Source organism: Patagioenas fasciata, chromosome 9 (genome assembly GCF_037038585.1).
Source record: "Patagioenas fasciata isolate bPatFas1 chromosome 9, bPatFas1.hap1, whole genome shotgun sequence".
Lineage (NCBI taxonomy): Eukaryota > Metazoa > Chordata > Aves > Columbiformes > Columbidae > Patagioenas > Patagioenas fasciata.
In genome coordinates, this window is record NC_092528.1 from 16,968,819 (window position 1) to 16,987,306 (window position 18,488).

An 18,488-nucleotide genomic window follows, 5' to 3' on the forward strand; every position below is an offset into this window, starting at 1 on the left:
CATTCTATATCGATGTAGCTGCTATTGCTGCCATCAAGGGAAGACAGCAAGAAGGAAACTTGGGAGAAAAAAAAAAAAAGGCTTTTCCATCTACTTCAACCTTTCCGCCCACACTAGAAAAACAAAACCAACCAAACAGAAAACAGTTAATGATACCCTTGCAGCGTAACGTAGCTTAAAATGCTGATGCTTCTTTCAAAGGATTTATTGGTGCTATAGAGTGTAAGAAGCAAAAATATTTCAGCTAAGGACTTCCAGTTTGTTTGTTGGGGGAAAAAAAAAAAAAAAAAAAAAGTCTTCACACTAATTTTCATTGTTAGTATTCAATGACCTGTAATACATTAATTAACAAGCATTTCTAATTCTGGTTGCTACTGAATGAAATGGGAAAACAGGAAAACAGCCTGCCTGCTGCTCTGGTTTAAGGATATGCGCAAGTGTCTTGCCAACTGTACTCCAGAAATTGTAATTCAGAAAAAGGTAAATACTCAATCTTTAGATAGATACCTTAAATCTTGTAATATTCCATGCTGATAAACAGTGTCTTCTCTGTGTATTTTTCATAGTCCTGATTGGGGTTTCCTACCACAGATTTTTACTCAGAAACATTGTGCAGTGCTGTGGAGCCTATGCTGGGGTAGCTCTAAACTGCCAGGTAACATCGCTGTGCCACGTCACTCCTTTAATGCACGGGAAATGCGGTGGGGTTTACATCGCTGTACATGTGCATCTCTGGATATATCAGGCTGTCTGTGTATATTTTATACCTTTGCTGTCATTCAGGGTAGGATTTCTGGATATTCAGCATTCTGGCTAGAGGCTTGGCCACTGCTTTGAAGAGGCTTTGAATAGCCTGAAATAAAAAAGAAATGTGTGCAATTCTAATTCCAAGTGGTTCAGGTTTCATGGCCAAAAATGAAGAGATATTGTGGAAGTAAAATATATAGTAGTGCTAGCCCACAAGTCTCTCTTTGCTTCCATCCTATTTTGCTGCCTCTGCACTCCTCCCAGCACCAAAAACCAGGGTTCTGTTCCTGTTCCACCTGGAAATTGATGGACTTCTACTATTTCTACAGCTCAAATTGTCTCATTCTGCTTTCCTTACACCTTTCTAAGAGCTAAAATGATTTTATATGTATGGTGCATTATAAGATTGTTTAATGTGTAGTATTACAAAAAGCTATACGTTCTTTTCTGTGAACTTCAATAATATACTTCACATTAATATTTTCATATGCATGCACTGCTAATACATCTGTCTGAGGCACAGTGGCATGACTCTTGCAATGACAATATGATTGAACATAGCCTTTACCAGAAAACGTCAGAGCTTATTAAGTTACTGGGAAGAAATCATCGAAAGTTTAGAGACTGACTTTCAACTGGATTTGAAAATGAAAATTGTTAATAAATCATTCTGTATTTAAATGCAAAGATTTTTGTATAAACATTTGAGTAGCCACATGTGTATGTACTTAAGGATATGCTCTAGGTTTTCTGAGAAATAGCATTTTGTTTGCTGTGTCTGAGTTTGGATGGCCTGTTTAGGTAACAAGGAAAGGTGTTTCAAGAGTGCTGGACATTTTAAGAGACAAGAAGTATTTTTTGCAACTTCTAATACAGCCTACAGTACACGGCTTAAGTAAAACAAGCTGCGCTAGTTCACAGTGATCAGTAGTTCTCAGTTGTCATTCCTCTGGAGGCTTTTTTATGTACATCCATGTGTCCACAATTCTTGAACCTGTTGCTCAGTTTCAGAGGTATTTAACAGAGGGGAATATGACTCAACATGTTGAGTTAATTTCAGTAGCATTAAGATAACTGGTCAGAGCAGAGAGGCCCCATCAGTGCCTTCTCCGGGGGAACAGTTCAATGCTGAGATCAGTTCTTACCAGATATCAGAAAGAGAAACATCTTAGAAATGCCCCAACTGTTGGTGAGGCCTCAGTCAGAGTTAGCACCAGAAGCACTTACCCCTGGAACACACGTCTGAAAGAAACCAAGCTGGGAAAGGGACTTGGTTACATTTATTTTGAGTGTTGAGATCTTCCAGTTCTGCTTGTGTCTTCATAGAAATCAGTTTAGTTTCCAGGCTGTATATCATGGAAGTTCAGATATGCACTCCTTTTCTGGCTTTGCAAAACTGCATATTTCAAATAGACACAAAACATTGATTATCATTTCCATGGTTTTCCCTTGCGGCAAATTATTGTAAATGCATGCTCAAAAGAACAAGAAAGGAGATGAGGTATATATTTTGTTACAGTTTACAAGTAGACAGGAATTCCCAGTCGATTATGGGTATAGTTTACTACAAGGTCAGTAGCAGGGAAAAGTATTCTTAATGCTCAGCTGTGGTTTAAGTTACACGTAACTTTCTTGCAGCAGTTGCGTAAAGAGGTATATATTCTCTTCAAAGAAAGAAGTGCAGTAAAACTGAGAACAGCGAAAACTAGTATGTGGTCACGTTATTTGTAAGAGTTACTCATTATAAGATGTCCAAAACTGAATGCATGTAGAAGTTGTAAATATTCATTTCAAGATCAGCCCTTCAAAGTGATTTTGGTGGGCAATAGATACCTAAATGCTTTTTTGAATTGCAACCTAAGCAACTGCTTGGCAACTACTGCAGAGCCTATTTGACTGGGAGATATATATATATATATAGATATATATATATATATATATGTCCACCAGATACTTTTGTATCTTTAAAGCCTGATTTAGCTTTGAAAATAATCTGTGTTTGAAATATTGTGTTATATCAGGTTCTTTACTCTACTGCTATCACCTCTGTTAAATGCAGATACATGTATAAGAGGCCCCACTCCCATCGCTAATTCTAGTTTCTGATTTATATACTGGGTAAAAAGCATATATTTCTGAATTTCAGCATATTCATCAGGGATCTGGTAAATGGAGTGAGAAGTGATGTGACAGCATTTACTGATGTTAGTTAGTTAAGGTAGAAAGGGCAAGAATAATTACAGAAGAATTTTATGAGACTGAGTGACTGTGCAGTAAAATGGTAGGTGAAATTCAGTGTAGTTTAATGTAAAGTGATACAGAAGCAGAAAATAGTTTGAGCTCAGCATATAAAATTATGGTATCTGGACTTACTAATCGTCAAGAGCAAGACCTTGGGTTTGTCATAGATGGTGCTGGTGAAAAGTAACAGCTCAGTGTTTGCTGAGTGTCCAGAACAAATCATCTTTTAGGAATTATAAGCGAAAGAATAGAGACAAAATAAATAAATAGTGTCCCTGTATGAATACACTATTCATCCACACTGTGAATATCGTGTGCTTTTCTAGTGTCTCTCCCATTTCAGAAGAGATGTATTGGAATTTAAAAGCTTTAAAGAAAGGAAATAAGGATGATGAAATGGTTTGCATATCTGAAATGGATAAGTGGGCTGGGACTTCTTGTTGGAAAGGAAGAAGTTTAGAGGGAGATTTTAGATAAATTTATACTCAGTCTATAAATTTTTAATTAGACAGTAAATTCAAATATATTTAATATGACATTTGAAACTCTCTGATTTTCTTGTACTTTATTCTGACTGTTCATGTTTTCTTTATGGAAGCATACAATTAAGGGAAAGATAGTTAACTGTGCTCTAACTTGAGGACCTCATGTGGAGCAGATTCTTCTTTAGCAGAACTCAATGGTAAGAATCTCAGTGGGATTAGAGACTGGAATATATAAATACGCTTCTATGTGATATTGAAATTCATTTAAAATATAGGATTAAATCCTGTTCATCACAGTTGGGCAACATTTAGTGTTTGCTTCAGAGGGACTACTCATTTGAATAAGAACATTATCCATAATCAAGAAGCCTTTCAAAGCTTGGATCAATGCCAGGCTAAAAGTTTTCCCTTCTTGTCTCTTGGAACCAAAGGAAGGCATGAAAAGAGAGAATAAAATTACAATAGACATTTTTATCAGGTGGTTTAATCAAGTATGCACTTATCGTTCCACTATGTTGGAAAAGAGGAGAAAAACCTCACTTTTTTGAATCTTCTGACCTTGTAAGTTAGACAGACTGGCCTGCTGCATGACAGGCTCAGCAGATAACCTTCTCTTTTCCTTATCTGAGTGAAAGGACACATGTTTTTGCAAAGGGAAAAGCAGACAGGCACTCAAGGCTGTATTTACTTGAAGAAAGAACAGGCGGGCTGGTGGGAAGTGCACTGACTGGTCTGAGAGAGAAGGAGCTCCTGTTACTGCTTTTTACTGGTTCTCTAGTTCATTGCATACTGTGCAAGAGCATCAGTAGTATCCATGAGAGAACATTGGGATCGTTTATGTGACACAGCGGGGAGACCAGAATATGCCTCTTTTTATCCCCAGAGTACATAGAAAAGTGAGTGGAAGCAGAAATGTTTCCAATCTTTTCTGACCCTTTTCCAATCTTCTTCAACTTCCTGGGTTTTTTACCTTTCGCATAGGGAAAAAGTGCATGTAAAAATACCTTCAAAATAAGCTTTATAAGTTTAATATGCAAGTTTTATATACCTACATATGTATATATGCCAGCAGGAATGTTTTAGGTTTTAAAGAGAAAATTAATGTGGGAGTTAGAAATGGTGATAAAAATTTGTCCTGAAGCTGTGCAGGGGAACTACTGGTGACAGGGAAGCTATAGCACCCTGCTGTGCATGCATGGTTGTCCACACACTTCCAGTACCTACACCTATATTGTCTGGTTATTTGAGAGAGAATCGATTATGGAGAATTGTAAGGAGAAATTTTCAAATAAATCCTTTTTCTTTGTCCTTTAAGCTACAGAAAAATATCAAACTACATTTTGACCTTATCTACCTGTGTTCATTTTGTTTTACTTTTCTGTGTAATTGAGGTGATCACCTCAGCCCTAAATATCCCATGCATTTCCATCTTTTCAATTTCTTCTCCCTTTTCCCATACCTTGGTTACAGCAGGGTTGTGTGGCAGAGTGTAATTTGAATTCCACTGTGCTCTGAATGACCTCAGAACTACAGTAGCTATGCAACTTTATAGCATTTTCCTCGCTGCAAATAAATGCTGCATGGAAGGCTCCCTTCATGATTCAACATTATAGAAATAAAAACATTTAGAACATGGAGTATTTTGCAAGGATTTAGTGAACTACTTGGCAGTTTTGCTCCTGGGAAGCACATGTGAAGGGGGCAAGAAAGGAAGTCTGTTCCAAATGAGAGGATGGAAGAAATATTGTAAAGAAAAAGATAGTAGGAACCTCACCACTATTGATACAACAGAGGAAAAAATAATGGTCTCAAATACTGCTTTAGCTACCAAATATTTGCTTAAAGTATTTGCTTAAAACATTGTTGATAGAAACAAGTAATCTTTAACACCTACAGCTGATCCAAGATGAAGTAGATATATTTTCTACTCTTTTGCGCTAAAAATATCCTCCCTGAGCTAACCCCAAAGTAATTTCTTCTAAGAGATTCATTGCTTTTAAGCCCTTAGAGTCTACTTTAATCATCGAGTTTGTCTTTCAGTATATTACAGACTAAGTAATTTTGATATCAATGATATAGCATCTGACTAGAAATTAAGAATTAAACATTTCAAGTTATGAAAAATCTATTCCCTTTGATAAAATCTTCTAAACATTATTAACCTTTCCAGTTAAAAACATGTACCCTTTTCTAGATGGAAATTCAGCTTCCAGACCTTTACTTTCCATTTTTATATACATCTTCAGATATCTCTTTCTTTAAGAAATTAACCATGAAAATAGATTATGATAATTGGATTTCTTTAAAGTTCCCTATGCTTTATGACCCTCCTCCCTCTCCCCTAGATAATCAAGTATTTTGGGAAATGGGTATCTGGGCTTAAGTTAGATGAAGTACAGTGGTCCATCTCCCAGAATGCCCTAACAGAAAATAAGGCTAAAATAAACATAGGATTGCAGAGGATATTTGAAAACTATTATCACAAATCAATTTGCTGGGGAAAAAAAAAGCAAGAAACCAAAAACAAACAAACAAACAAACAAAACCCACAACTTTCCTGTTTTCATTTATATGTTTTTTTTAAGTGACAGCCAAAATGAAGAAATGAGTTGATTTTATGGGCTTCATACAAAAATGCAGCAGATGATTTTCAACATGTCATAACAAATTCATGTTGTTCCAGTTTGTATTTAGTAAAACAAGACTGTATGACATTTAACATTGTGTTTGTTTAGTTGAATTACTGATCATCTGAGAATAGCTTGAAATGGAACCCAGCTTGCAGCTGGAACATTAAGTTTGGAACAATTAAGCTAGAATTATATTTACAGAATTAAAACATTTGAGGGCAGACAAACAATAGTTATTTATGATGTTTTATTGACTTCCAGTTCTACTTCTTACATTGTTTTATAAATTTATTTGAAATTCTTATCCCAGAAGCCTCCTGAATGCACTTTCAAAAGCATTGTATACTACTAATCTTGGAGTTTCTTTCAAGTTGTTTTTAAAAAAATCCAGTTCTCTCTATCCACGACTTATTGGGGAAAAAAAATTCAAGAATGCACATGTATTAATTCTGTCTCTCAGAATAAGTTTTAGAAAATGACTTGTGAAAACCTGTAACCATTTCTCTATTTTAAATGCTATTTCTTCCAGACTAAGTCAATTTGTAACTTTTTTAGCCTGAAAAGTTTTTTCCATGGCTGAATGAAAAAGCAGTTTCAGAGAAATTAGATATGAGTCCTTGTTTCACAGCAGAGTAGTTCTGTTGTTCTCTCTAGCCTTGCTGGTGCTGAGGTTTGGGTTCTCTTTTTTCTTTTTCCTTACAATGTCTCTCCATTTTCAATTACTTTAAGGTCAAAACTTTGGTTAATGCTGGGAAAAGCACTGAAATATGTTGCTACAAATGTTATCACTGGGTAAACAAATGGCCTTTCTATTTCTTTCTATTGCCACTTACTGACAGCTTGTGTGACAATATTTTCTATTCATATTTCCTAGAAAAAGTGCTTCTCACAATGTTTTTTCTTTTGCTTGAAAAATCTTTCTAGTTTAATGCATCCACTTAGATGTTTTCTGGCCGCTGTATTTGGAGCAATTCCACTTTGAGCATCTGCCACATCCCACTCAGTTTAGAAGCTGGTTGATGAAATTTCCTAGAATTTTGTCAGTTCTACTGCTTCAGCTGGTAGTTTTCAAAGACATGGCCTTTAGTTTTCTTTTTGGATACTTAGCAAGTTGACTCAGACTTTTGTGAATCAGTCTGCTAGACACAATGGACTTGTGGATATCAGTGCTTGCTATATGAACTTTCTTATAGTAAGGGCTTGTGGTTTTAAATTCAATTTATACAAATTATATTATTTAATTATTTTCTATTTTTAGTGCACAGCCAACACTTTCCAAGCTGAAGTTAACCCTGTGTAGGCTGTTGAAGTCCTGCTGAGAAAAAGGGACATTTTAGAAGGAAAGCCATCACAACTGAGCAGGTGGTACGAAATCAGTGCCTTAAATTTTGCTGAAAGTGGGGTGATAAACTGGAGGTATTTCCTGAGTTTTTATTTCCATTAACTCTAGGGTTTTTTTTTGCCAGGTAGTTGAGTGTATAATAGATAAGCACTTATAACTTTGCAGGGATACACTCATTGCCTCTGTCTAATGCACAAATGCACTTAAGCATACACACTCCTTTGACATACACAGGAACAAAAACAAGATCCCAAAGAGACTGTTAATGGGGGAAGCAGAGGAGGAGAATAGCAGAATATTTGCTCAGTTTTATCTAGTCCAAAAGAGAAGAGTGTCACAGATTCAGTGGCATAACAGTTACCAGACCAAGAAAAGCTATGTTGCTTCTTACAGAGGAAAACTGAGATAAATGACACATCCTAATGACAGACTACATCAGCTACCCTTGCTTCATTCTTGTTAGTGAAGTCATCCTATTGCATTTATTTTAAAATGGCTTTTTTTGTTTGGCTGATATCTTAGGGGTGAGAGCAGGGGAAAATTACTTTTCTGGAACACATATGCTTAAGTTATGTACACTTGCAAAAATCTTTGGATACCTACTTTTTTTCTTCTTGTTGTATCACTGTTGATTGAGAAGTTGTCTATATTCCACATAAAATTATTATTTTCAATTACTCATTTAACACGTTTTCAGGGATCATTTTATGTGATCATCAAATGTCTGGTCTCCAGAAGGTTTATAAATCCCAGTGAGGCGCTTAGTCTTTTCAGAGGTATAATTGCAGATGAGCCCATCTGTCCCCTTTTCATTTCCATCTTCCATGTTTATCTACCTTTCTTATGTTTGGCAGTATATGGATGGCAGAGGGGAGCAGCAATTGACAAAAAGATAGCAGTGTTTGATATTCTCAAGCCTGAAAAAAATAGACCCATTTTTGAAACTTGAAAAATGTGTTGTTATAAATACGTGAATGACTTCAAATTCAGAGTTTGTGAACAAAAATGGTGAAAAACTACAACCTGAATTGAAGTCACAAAGATGAATTCCTATGTAATTCATTGTAAGGGTAATATGCATTTTTCCAAAGGATTTAACTGCCACTGTGCACTCTGTGTGGGCTGCCATAGAGGTGATGATGCTTTTCTCCTGAAGCCATTCCAATAGCTGCTGCTGCAGTGTCAGTAGGGGACAGGACAGCACAAGCTACCTTGCTTGTCCAGAAGAGGCATGGGTAGAAGTTAATAAGTGTGTTTCGTATTTGTATATTGATGATAAGTCCTGATGCAAATGGTTGATGAGCCAACTAGAAGAGCAGCGTTGCTGGATCTCATCCCCACTAACAAGGAGGGTCTGGTCGAAGCAGTAAAGGTTGAGGGGTGCCTTGGTTGCAGTGACCATGAGATTGTGGAGTTCAGGCAATGATTTGTTAGGCCCGACACATATGCAATTTGTTCATTGTTCAGATTTATTATACAAATTCATTGTTCAGTTCAGGAAACCTAGTCCACATTGCTGGAAGGGCATTGTGTGAAAAATATTGCTCTCTATTTGTTTTCCAAATATCCACTCCTTGGCCATTACTGGGACCAAAATACTAGATTAGATGTAACTTTGATCTGGCCCAGCAGAACTGTTCTTGTGTCCTTCAGCAGTGATTGACTGAACCTTGCCAGTCAGACTGCTCAGCACAGCAGCACACTGGCAGACACGCCGCAGGGCGTTACTGCATTAGTAACTAAGCCGTGTAGCACCCCTCTTTCTCAAGGGCTATAGGTCTCACAGCAGAGCTGATTAGAATGAATGAGCCTCAGAACTACGTTTATTGTCATTTTCTGCTTGCAGTGTCTATCTAGGTATGTACACAGTCCTCAGCATCTTACAGTAATTACATTTTTTCCCATTGCTTTTACTACCTACCCTCCATTATAGGTACTGAATTGAGATAAAAGACATCTGCTTGAGGGCAAGTAGGTGAAGATTGTCATGAGTCAGAACCAAATCCACTATTTTAGAGTCTTACTCTGATCACCCATCCACTTATCTCAGAATGAATTGCTCATCTCTCTCCCAGATAGCTGGAAAGCCTCATTCTTGCAATTCTGCTTCCTCTCAGCGTGCAGTTCTGCAAATTTTTACATGCAAATATAAAATAAGACTAATTTAAAAAAAAAATCACCAAAAATAAGCCTCTTCTTTTCAAGGTGTCTAGCTACTCAAGGAGTGACTTGTTATTCTGAAATACTAGCATTACAAACCTAATTTCAGAAGAGTTTTCTTTTCTCATGAGCAGTTTCCAAATAATGCACAATATCGCTGTACCATGCAGCATTTAACCTCTCACTATTGCCACTAATGACATACAACTGCATCAACAATTTTTTGTAATAGATTGAGTGATGGTTTTACCACAATTCCTGAAGTAGTTCTCTCCCATTTCCTTATCAAAGAAAGAAGATAAAGCACATGCGATATTTTTAATTGATGACCTTTTCATTTTTGGAGTTGGCTGATTAGTCGAAGGCAGTGTTCTCAAGCAGAGCACATTAGGATGATTTCTGCTTTATACAGATATTTGACATACTTTATAGAGCATGTCTCATAGTCTCCTTTTCTTCTCTGAAACAATGACTTTGTGAATTTCGTGTTTCCTAGAAGCCAAATTGAGGCCCTTACATGCATTGATAATTTGTTGGGACTCAAAATAAGAAACATTAATTAGTTTGGCAAGGCCCCCTGTTTTCCTGTCCTGTGGTAGGTTAAAAATTAAATAATAGCCTCTTTGTAAGGGAATGCGAGATTATTGAAAATGTTTATCAACATACAAAGAGGATATCTAGAATAAAAAGATAAGTCTCAGTTGCTTCTGTAAAGCAACACCAATTACAGAGTTAAAATCTACATGATTACCTCTTTTTCTGAGAAAATCAAATGGACTGCAATGCGCTTGGAATTAGACATAGTATAGATTATAACTTTTTATGGTTAAAAAGAGAAAACTTCAAGATACACTTTTAAAAAATGTAGCTACTTTTCTATTAAAATTATTCTTTCTACATTGACAGATGATAGAGATGTCACTTCATTGACATCTTCCATGTTTCTGTATAATGAAAATCCATCTGTGAAGCTGCAGACTCCTGAAAGCTGCCCTAATGGCCACTGTTCAATTAAATGGCCCCTGCGACTCTGTCAGTGGTCAGGATGCTGCAGATCCTTGCAATTTGGCAGTCTGCAGAGGAATAGAATGAGATATTTAATAAAATGCACAATTTTCTGCTGCAAAAGCTTGGGGTTTGTAAATTGCTCAGAAGTTACCATGCACAGGGCTGTCAGTTCTAATCCTTTCCACTGGAGGACAGTCTGCCATAACGTCTTGCTACCCAAACTGGCAGTGGTGCTGGCCTGGAAGGTATCTGCCTAATGTTCCCTCAAGGGAGGGAAAGACAAAATTACCATTCCCACAACAAAGCTCTGAAGTTTAGGCCAGAGGTATTAGAGGCATATACAGAGTTTTCCACAAAGGCAAAGTGAGTGCCTTCTCTAGCCTTACTTCTTTTCCATGATACTTGGAGATGGAAAATATCAGTAAAAATAAGAATCTGGCCACAGAGTCCAGGAAAGCACAACATCTCTGTAGCATTTGGGCAGATTTATACAGAGACTCTCCAGGGCTTGGCTGGCCAGTAAAGTACTGAGAAGTTAAAATACTCCTTTTTGCTAGGACTGCAAGGAAGCCCAAGGGAACTGAGAAGGAATTGGAGGCAGAGGTATGACCTATATACACTATGAAAACCTGCTATATCTTCCTCAAGGTCCTGATTCAGCTCCAATCAATAAGAAAGCAACTCACAGGCTTTATAAATTTGGATAGATCACAAGGATATCACGACTTATTGCCTAGTGCTGTTTGCTAACAGTCATCAGCTGAGCCGTAATTCTCTTTACAAAATCCTGACAGTCACTGCCTTCCTGCAGTATTGGACAGAATCTTGTACCCAAGAGTCTGTTGAGTGTGGGGAGTCTATTTCTTTTTGGTTGGTCGTTTGGTGTTTTGTTTGTGTGTGAGCTTTTTTGTTGTTTGGTTCGTTGGGTTTGCTTATATGTAAAGAAGAATATTTATTACACTTAGCTGTACCTTTGAATATTTCACCCTCATGGAATAATTTGCCCTGAAGTCATTTATTTTGCTGCAGGCTGTGGGCATGCAAGATATTGAGAACTCTCACTCTGATTCAGAAAGCGCCATAGGAATGGTGCAAAATTACATTTTGCAGAGATAAATAATAGTATAATGGTTGATTTAGTTGGATTTTAGAGATCAAAACACTTGAGTTCATATCTTAATGCAGATTTCCTCTCTGACCTTGAGTAAATCACATGTAATCTCGGGCCTCATTTCCTTGCCTCCAAGATGAGGGTAACCAGTGCTGTTCTGCTTGATAGGCGAGAACTGTAAAGACTGTGAGGTATTTGGTAATTAAAACCATGAGCAGTCACACCTATTCACAGCCTAATGAACGGGGGGATGCATACAGACTCGGTCTGCCCTCTGCACTAGCAAAATGTGGATTTAGAAGCTACAGAGCAGATTTTCTCTGTAAATACCCATCCAAGTACCTCTGAAACATATTCACTCTTTTGAACACCGTAACAGATAAAGAATCTGTTAGTGCTCTTTGTATAGTCTAGAGAATTTTTTTTTAGTATCTTTCATGTCAGAAGCATTTGTCAAAGCTAGCCTGAAAATGAATTATTAGACAAATGCATTATAAGTAGAGGGGAGAGGTCCAGCAAATGAGTCTCAAGGAACTACAGTTCGCATTCAGTAATGTAAGGTAAATGCTTGAGTGGTTTCATTTTATCCTACTTCTGCAAACAGGGATTTATTGTTCTTTCCTTGCTTCTCCTTGAAAATGACAAGTAAAGAGCTGAGAGATTAAAATTTATCTTAAGAACCTCAATTCAGTAGAAAATTACACTTCAGGGTAAAGGGAGACCACTAAATTATTTTCAATCAGACAAATTTTTTTTATTCTAGCTTTAGTCAATATTGCATGCTCAGAAACTGTAAGTAGAAAAAAAATAAAGGCAAACCTAGATTGAAAATTGATTAATCTTTCAAAGTAGAAAAGCATTTCCAGTAGATGAAAGGATGTCATTTTCTGCTTTGGTTCTTTCATTAATATGGCCAGATTTCGTGATACATACTGTCTTGACAGCATGTTCTTGAGGTTCTCAGAAATTGCTAAGGTTTACAAACACTATTTTTTATTAGTACCTTCCGGTTTCACAAAATGCACTTGGCTGAGCATGGCATAGCATGGACAGTAGCTGTAAAATACTGATTTCCTCTGTCATCTCAGAGCAGCTTGACTCTATTGGCTGGTGTGTCAGATCTTCCCTAGCTGTGTGTTTGACTGAGGAAAGAATTTTGGGGATGCCACGAGTCTTCTGTTTATTACACTTAAAGATTCATGAAACTACAGTTTCTTCCTTTACTCTTCTTACATAATTTATGATGTTTGATAGACATGAAAAGCATCTATGTGTTCTGTTGTCCCACAGATGAATCAGCATTAGCCGATCCCAAAATACATTCAGGTAACATGTTAGATGTTTCTCAGAGTTAATATCTTATTTTACTCCAGCATTTTCCCATGTTTCTAGGTATGTGGAAGGAGGAGTTCTTTTTGAACTACTACTGAATTACAAAAATGTTCACTGCTCCTCTCAAAAAAATGGTTGAAATGTCAACAAGGAATTTCTTTTCCAGATCACATTTATTCTTCCATTGGTTTTGGGCTGAATTGTAATATACAGAGGAGATTGTTATGTGGCAGTGTAAGGGGAAGTATTTGCCTATTTGACATTCAACAGGGCCTAAAAGTCTATGTTAATCATAAGAACAGCTGTATCACTTGACATCGAAGGCCAAAACCTCTTTGTTTATTTGCATGAGCAGTCAGTTTTTGAAGTTAGCATGAATGCTGCTGTGAGAAGGCAAGTACTGTGTAGCCTAAAGGTAGCAAGCAAAGAAATAATATCCAGAAGTATGTAACATAAATGTAAAAATAGGACTTCAGAAAAATTTGCTATAAATAATTGGTAAGCTTGCAACCCACTGTTGTACCAATTGTACTGCAGTATGACCAGCAAAAAAAGGACACAGTGGAGGTCACAACTTTTGAATCAGAAATAATCGATTTCAGTAGCTTTGCCAAAAACCAGTCAAGGATAGTGATTAGTCTCAAGTGACAAAATACCCTGAATATTTTCTTTCTGTCTCTGCCTGTTCCAAAATTTGGTATGCAAACCAAACCATTTACTCATTTTCAAAATTGCTGTCTATCTTCTTCCAGTTTTTTCTCTTCTTCCCAGTTTCACTAAGTGTCATTTATTATAGCCTTACGATTTTAAAGGAAGATTCTAGATCAATTTTATATCTTTAAAAATACCTTTCACAGTATTATGTTAATCTTTAGAATACAAGTTCGTTTAATGCATCCTGGAATCTGAGTTACTTTTCCCAAAAGGGGGACAGGTTTTACAAGTTAGTCTGAAGCCTAGAAAGAAAACTCTGTGTACTTTAGGGCTGTCTATTAAGAATGTAAATATAAATGGCCTACAAGGCACAAAAGAAAACAATCAGATGAATACTACCTGAATTTTCTGCTTATATTCAAAATAATTTTTTTCCTTTTTGATGTATTTGCTTATATAAGCAGTCTGTAAAACTGGTAGTTTTCAGTTCATTGTTGATGCACTGAATATACTGAATGTTCAAACTGGGCCAAGACTTCACGAAAAAACCAAAGTTAAATACAAAATTTGTATTCCAGTTAAACAGCTGTGCAAACTAAGGTTTTCTGAACTTCTTTCATTGTCACCCATAAATATTTGCATAACTTGTCAAAAAAAACTTGGCAGAACTGTTAGGCCTGTTTCCAATTCTTTTCATTCCGAGCACAAGCATGGAGAATGCTTTTCCAGATGTAGAGTGCATGCACAGAAAAAAAAGATATCAACACACTGATTAGTGATGGCAATTTCCAACTAGTGGCAAATCATTTCCTTGAATCACCAGAGGAGAATGCAACTAGGATAACAAATAAAATTGTGTTAAAATATATATATATGAAATAAAGCAGGGTTGTAATAAAAAGGTTGGAGAGCTGATACAGCTTCTAGAGGAGATAAATTAATTTACATTGTACTTAAAAGATTACTGAATGAAATAGGTGCTAATTAGGTTATTTGTGTGATGGTCATTGATTAAAGTTCCCTTGAGCTGTTCTGCAGTGATCTCACCTCTACCATGCTGTGTGAAACAAAAAATGCTTTTTCAGTTTTAACTGTTTTAACAGCTTATATTTGAATTATTTTTGTTAGCTTCCCAATGTAAGAATGTAATTATGGAGATCTGGGCTTATTAAAGAGAAAGTTGTTTCATTTGCAATAAGCCTGTCACATGTAGAGACAGGAGCTGGACACTATGATCCTTGTGGGTCCCTTCCAACTCATGCCATTCTATGATTTTATGTTGTGACCTATACGAATACCTAAGTGTTATATTTTAACAAGTGCCTTTTCTCTACACCTTGCAACCAAAGCAATAGTAGATCTGATTTCCAAGAAAAGAATCTTCCTCTCCTGCTTAATGAATACCCTGAGAATAATCCGAGTCAGATTTGCTTGCTAGAGTGATCCCGTAGCATTAAAAATTCCATGATGCCATATTTTTTATATTTGGGTGCTCTCTTCAAAAACTGCCATAAGGAAATGAGAGGTTTGATACTAATGAGTTTCAAGGAATTTGTAGGAGATCCTCACAGGCTGATAGAAATTCAGAAAGAAGGGAACTGTGGTCATCTGAATATTTTTGGTTTATTTGACTCCAATAGGTACACTGTCTTCCATAATGACAGGAAAACTTTCTCAGAAACCCATTTGGAAAAGAAAAAGCCAAATAATTCATACAGTCACAAAACAAACAAACAAACAAACAAACAAACAAAAACAAACAAAAAAAAAACACAACCAGAAAACTAAGTAAATAAATTAAAAAACAATAACAAAATTTCTATACTGGTTTATATTATAACAATTTTATAGTTCTCCTAAAAGGCTTTTGTACTTTACTGGATAAACCCTGATGGCTTGATCTTTGTGGGGGCTGAACTTTGAGTTGAGGTATATGTTATAACTCTGATTTGTGCCTGCTGAGTGCTTTTCTTAACCTGCTGGCCTATATTTTTGATGTACTTTTTGGCATTTTTACCTCTTTACTGGTATTTTCATATACTTGAGTGCATAAAATCATTGGAAAACAAAGAAGTGTTGGAAATGTATAACCAATATTGTCAGCTTTTCATCAGAGAACTTTGCAAGTACAGTTTTTAAATCCACTGCGCTATTTGTGCTGGATGTCACATTGCCTGACTTACTCCAGGTGAATCTGTACAAGAGTGGCAGATTTAGACAAATATTCTTGTCATCCAGACCTAAAGGAAGCAAATGGCACTGATGGATCTGAAAGCCACAGACACGTTACGCATATGAGTGAAGGTGACATGAAAGTGCAGCTACTCAGTAGCAAGTACAGAAATGTCAAACTACAAATCAGAAAAGGTGGATCTCATGTCACAGATCTGTGCAAGACAAACCAGTAAGTGAGGTGGCAGTAGCTGCCTGCTTTCACTGTTTGATCTTAGCTTCTATTTCAAAAATAAGAGAAAATAACCTGATTGCTGTACCGTGAAGCCAGTTTTGTCCCTAAACATCTGTGTTGTGTACCTTTAATTCTGTTGTTTTCATTTATTATAAATTTATAGTTGGTCACAAAGAACCAGCTGCACTGAAAAGAAAATGGCAGATATTTGAGACATAATTGTGTTTTGAGGGTTTTAGTGACCCATCACACATTAGAAACAGGTGTTTGTGTTGAATGGGAGATTGTTGATAAACACCGATTGTATTCCCTCATCTGAAAATCTTTAATTCTACTTTGAAGGGCTCAGCTTTGAGATAATTTTCACATGCAGAGGCTTGGGTGCATCAGGTACATTTGAATACATTGCCTCTAGTAATAATCCTGATAAGGAGAGCAACAAATTAGTGCAGAACTATCAAAGACAGTAAGAATTTATGTTTATCTTCCTTTTCTTGAGAAAATGACTATGGGATCTCACAATTTGAAGCTTCCCTGTGCAGCTGACCGGCTAAAAGCCAGGGTTCAAATGACAGCATACTAAAATCTTTGCTACTGCCGTTTCAACCTAAACATTAATTTTAAAGTTCTCAGCCTAAATTGGAATGCTTCTTCCAGCTAGTGCAAGATGCTTGGCTTTGGGTTGAGTCTCTACCAGAAGAAATGCAAATTTAAGGTTATGGAACACTGTGAACACACGAGTAAATTCTGTGTTGCCTGACAGCAGACTCTGATTTCACTCTGTATGAGGACATCTAAAATAGGGGCACCTAAAATTGGTAAACATCTCAACCCATAGTATGTATCTTAAAAGATCTAGTTTTTCGGATATTGGAAATATCTTCAACTTTCACAGAAAAACAGATACAGTTTTTTAAATATGTAACGTGTACAGTTGTGGTGCAGATCTGTGTTCAAACCTGCAAGTGGTTCTTTATGTGTGTCCTTTCACCTCTTTCTGCATGTGCAAAAAAGAAACTCTGTAAGAAGCTTGTATGACTTTCATACATGTATTTTAAAAGGTATGGTGGCAAAACAGCCTCTCAGTATATTTGCAAAACAGCAGACAAAAAAAGAAATCATGCTACAAAATAATCTTCTGTTTTCATAACTGTATGTAAAGCTGTAAAACATTTTCATATACATATAAAATATAAAAAAGTCTTTATTTGATATTATTGATCTCTTCTCTTTTTAAAAAATCTGCTTTCTTCTTTTGCCTCAGTAACCAGAATGTCCCCAGTATGTTAAAGGTCAGTATCCTACCCCATAGTGAGCAGATCCACTGACTCCTGTACAATACCAAAGGCGTCTGACTTGTTCTCAACATTTCCATCTTTCAAGTGATTGTGAGTTTTGAAAACCACACATCTTGAAAGTTAGAGCAAAAAATTCCCCAAACTTCCTGGAACACTAATGTGTCCCACCTAAGAAATTAACCTACAGCCACCATGGATGATGTACTCTCTGTATGCATATTTTGTGCAGTGAGGATCTGATCAGAAGCCAGTGGAAATGGTGGCTCTTTCTTTGGATTAGGATCTGGCTCTTGGCATTCCTTTCCATTTTCAGCAAGGAAGTGCTTGATGGCCTGCAAATTGTGGAATCTTGCCAATTGCAGACTAATGAATGTTGCAGCTATGCTCTGTAATTAGGAAGCAGAGGATTGCAATTCGATTTTCTAAAAAATCTGCCAAGGTTATTTTTCTATTATTATAACAGAAGGAAGGGATGAGTTGGCAAGCTTTATTGAAAAAGAATTTACACTCTGTTTTTAAATAATGTAAATTTGCAATAGTCTTTATGTAGAAGAAAAATAACAAATTTCCAAGTGGAATTACATATCTCATCAATTATCAGACAGGAAAAAAACATAACCTGTCTAACAGCATAAGCTATTTTGGATCTGGCATTTAATATCTCTGCATTCATCTTAACTTCTACATAGTAATGCTTCTGGTGAAACCTCCTCAAAACTAAAAATCCTCGTTAGGAATAAAAGTATATCCCAAACTCAGTGTTATCTCAATTGGAATTAAAAATTACATACATCAGTTGCTTTTCCAATTATGAATAACTTTCTACTTGCAAATTGATGTAAAAGGCAGTTTTCTGACTTCTAATCTGACTGGTCACTTTAACCCTTTGCAGTGTTATCGTGTTGCTTCTATTGCCTTGTCAAAAACCTCATGTTCTACATGTGACAAAGACTCTGTATATTAATAAGTTAATTATACCTCTTCCAACCATAATTATTTTAATCACTGCAATCACGGTAGCATAGCACCTGCAATTCAGAGCAATCAGCTGTTCTTGGATTACAAAAATTAAG

General features: G+C 36.4%; 1 long non-coding RNA gene across 16 annotated transcripts in view; it reads left to right on the forward strand.

The window, feature by feature from the left end:
• The first annotated feature begins 390 nt into the window (after positions 1-390).
• Positions 391-18,488, forward strand: part of LOC139828639 (uncharacterized) — a 90,055-nt gene continuing 71,957 nt past the window's right edge. For all 16 annotated transcript variants that reach the window (XR_011740510.1, XR_011740516.1, XR_011740508.1 and 13 more), the window contains exon 1: positions 391-480. This is a non-coding gene — a long non-coding RNA (uncharacterized lncRNA). The remainder of the gene's footprint in view (positions 481-18,488) is intronic.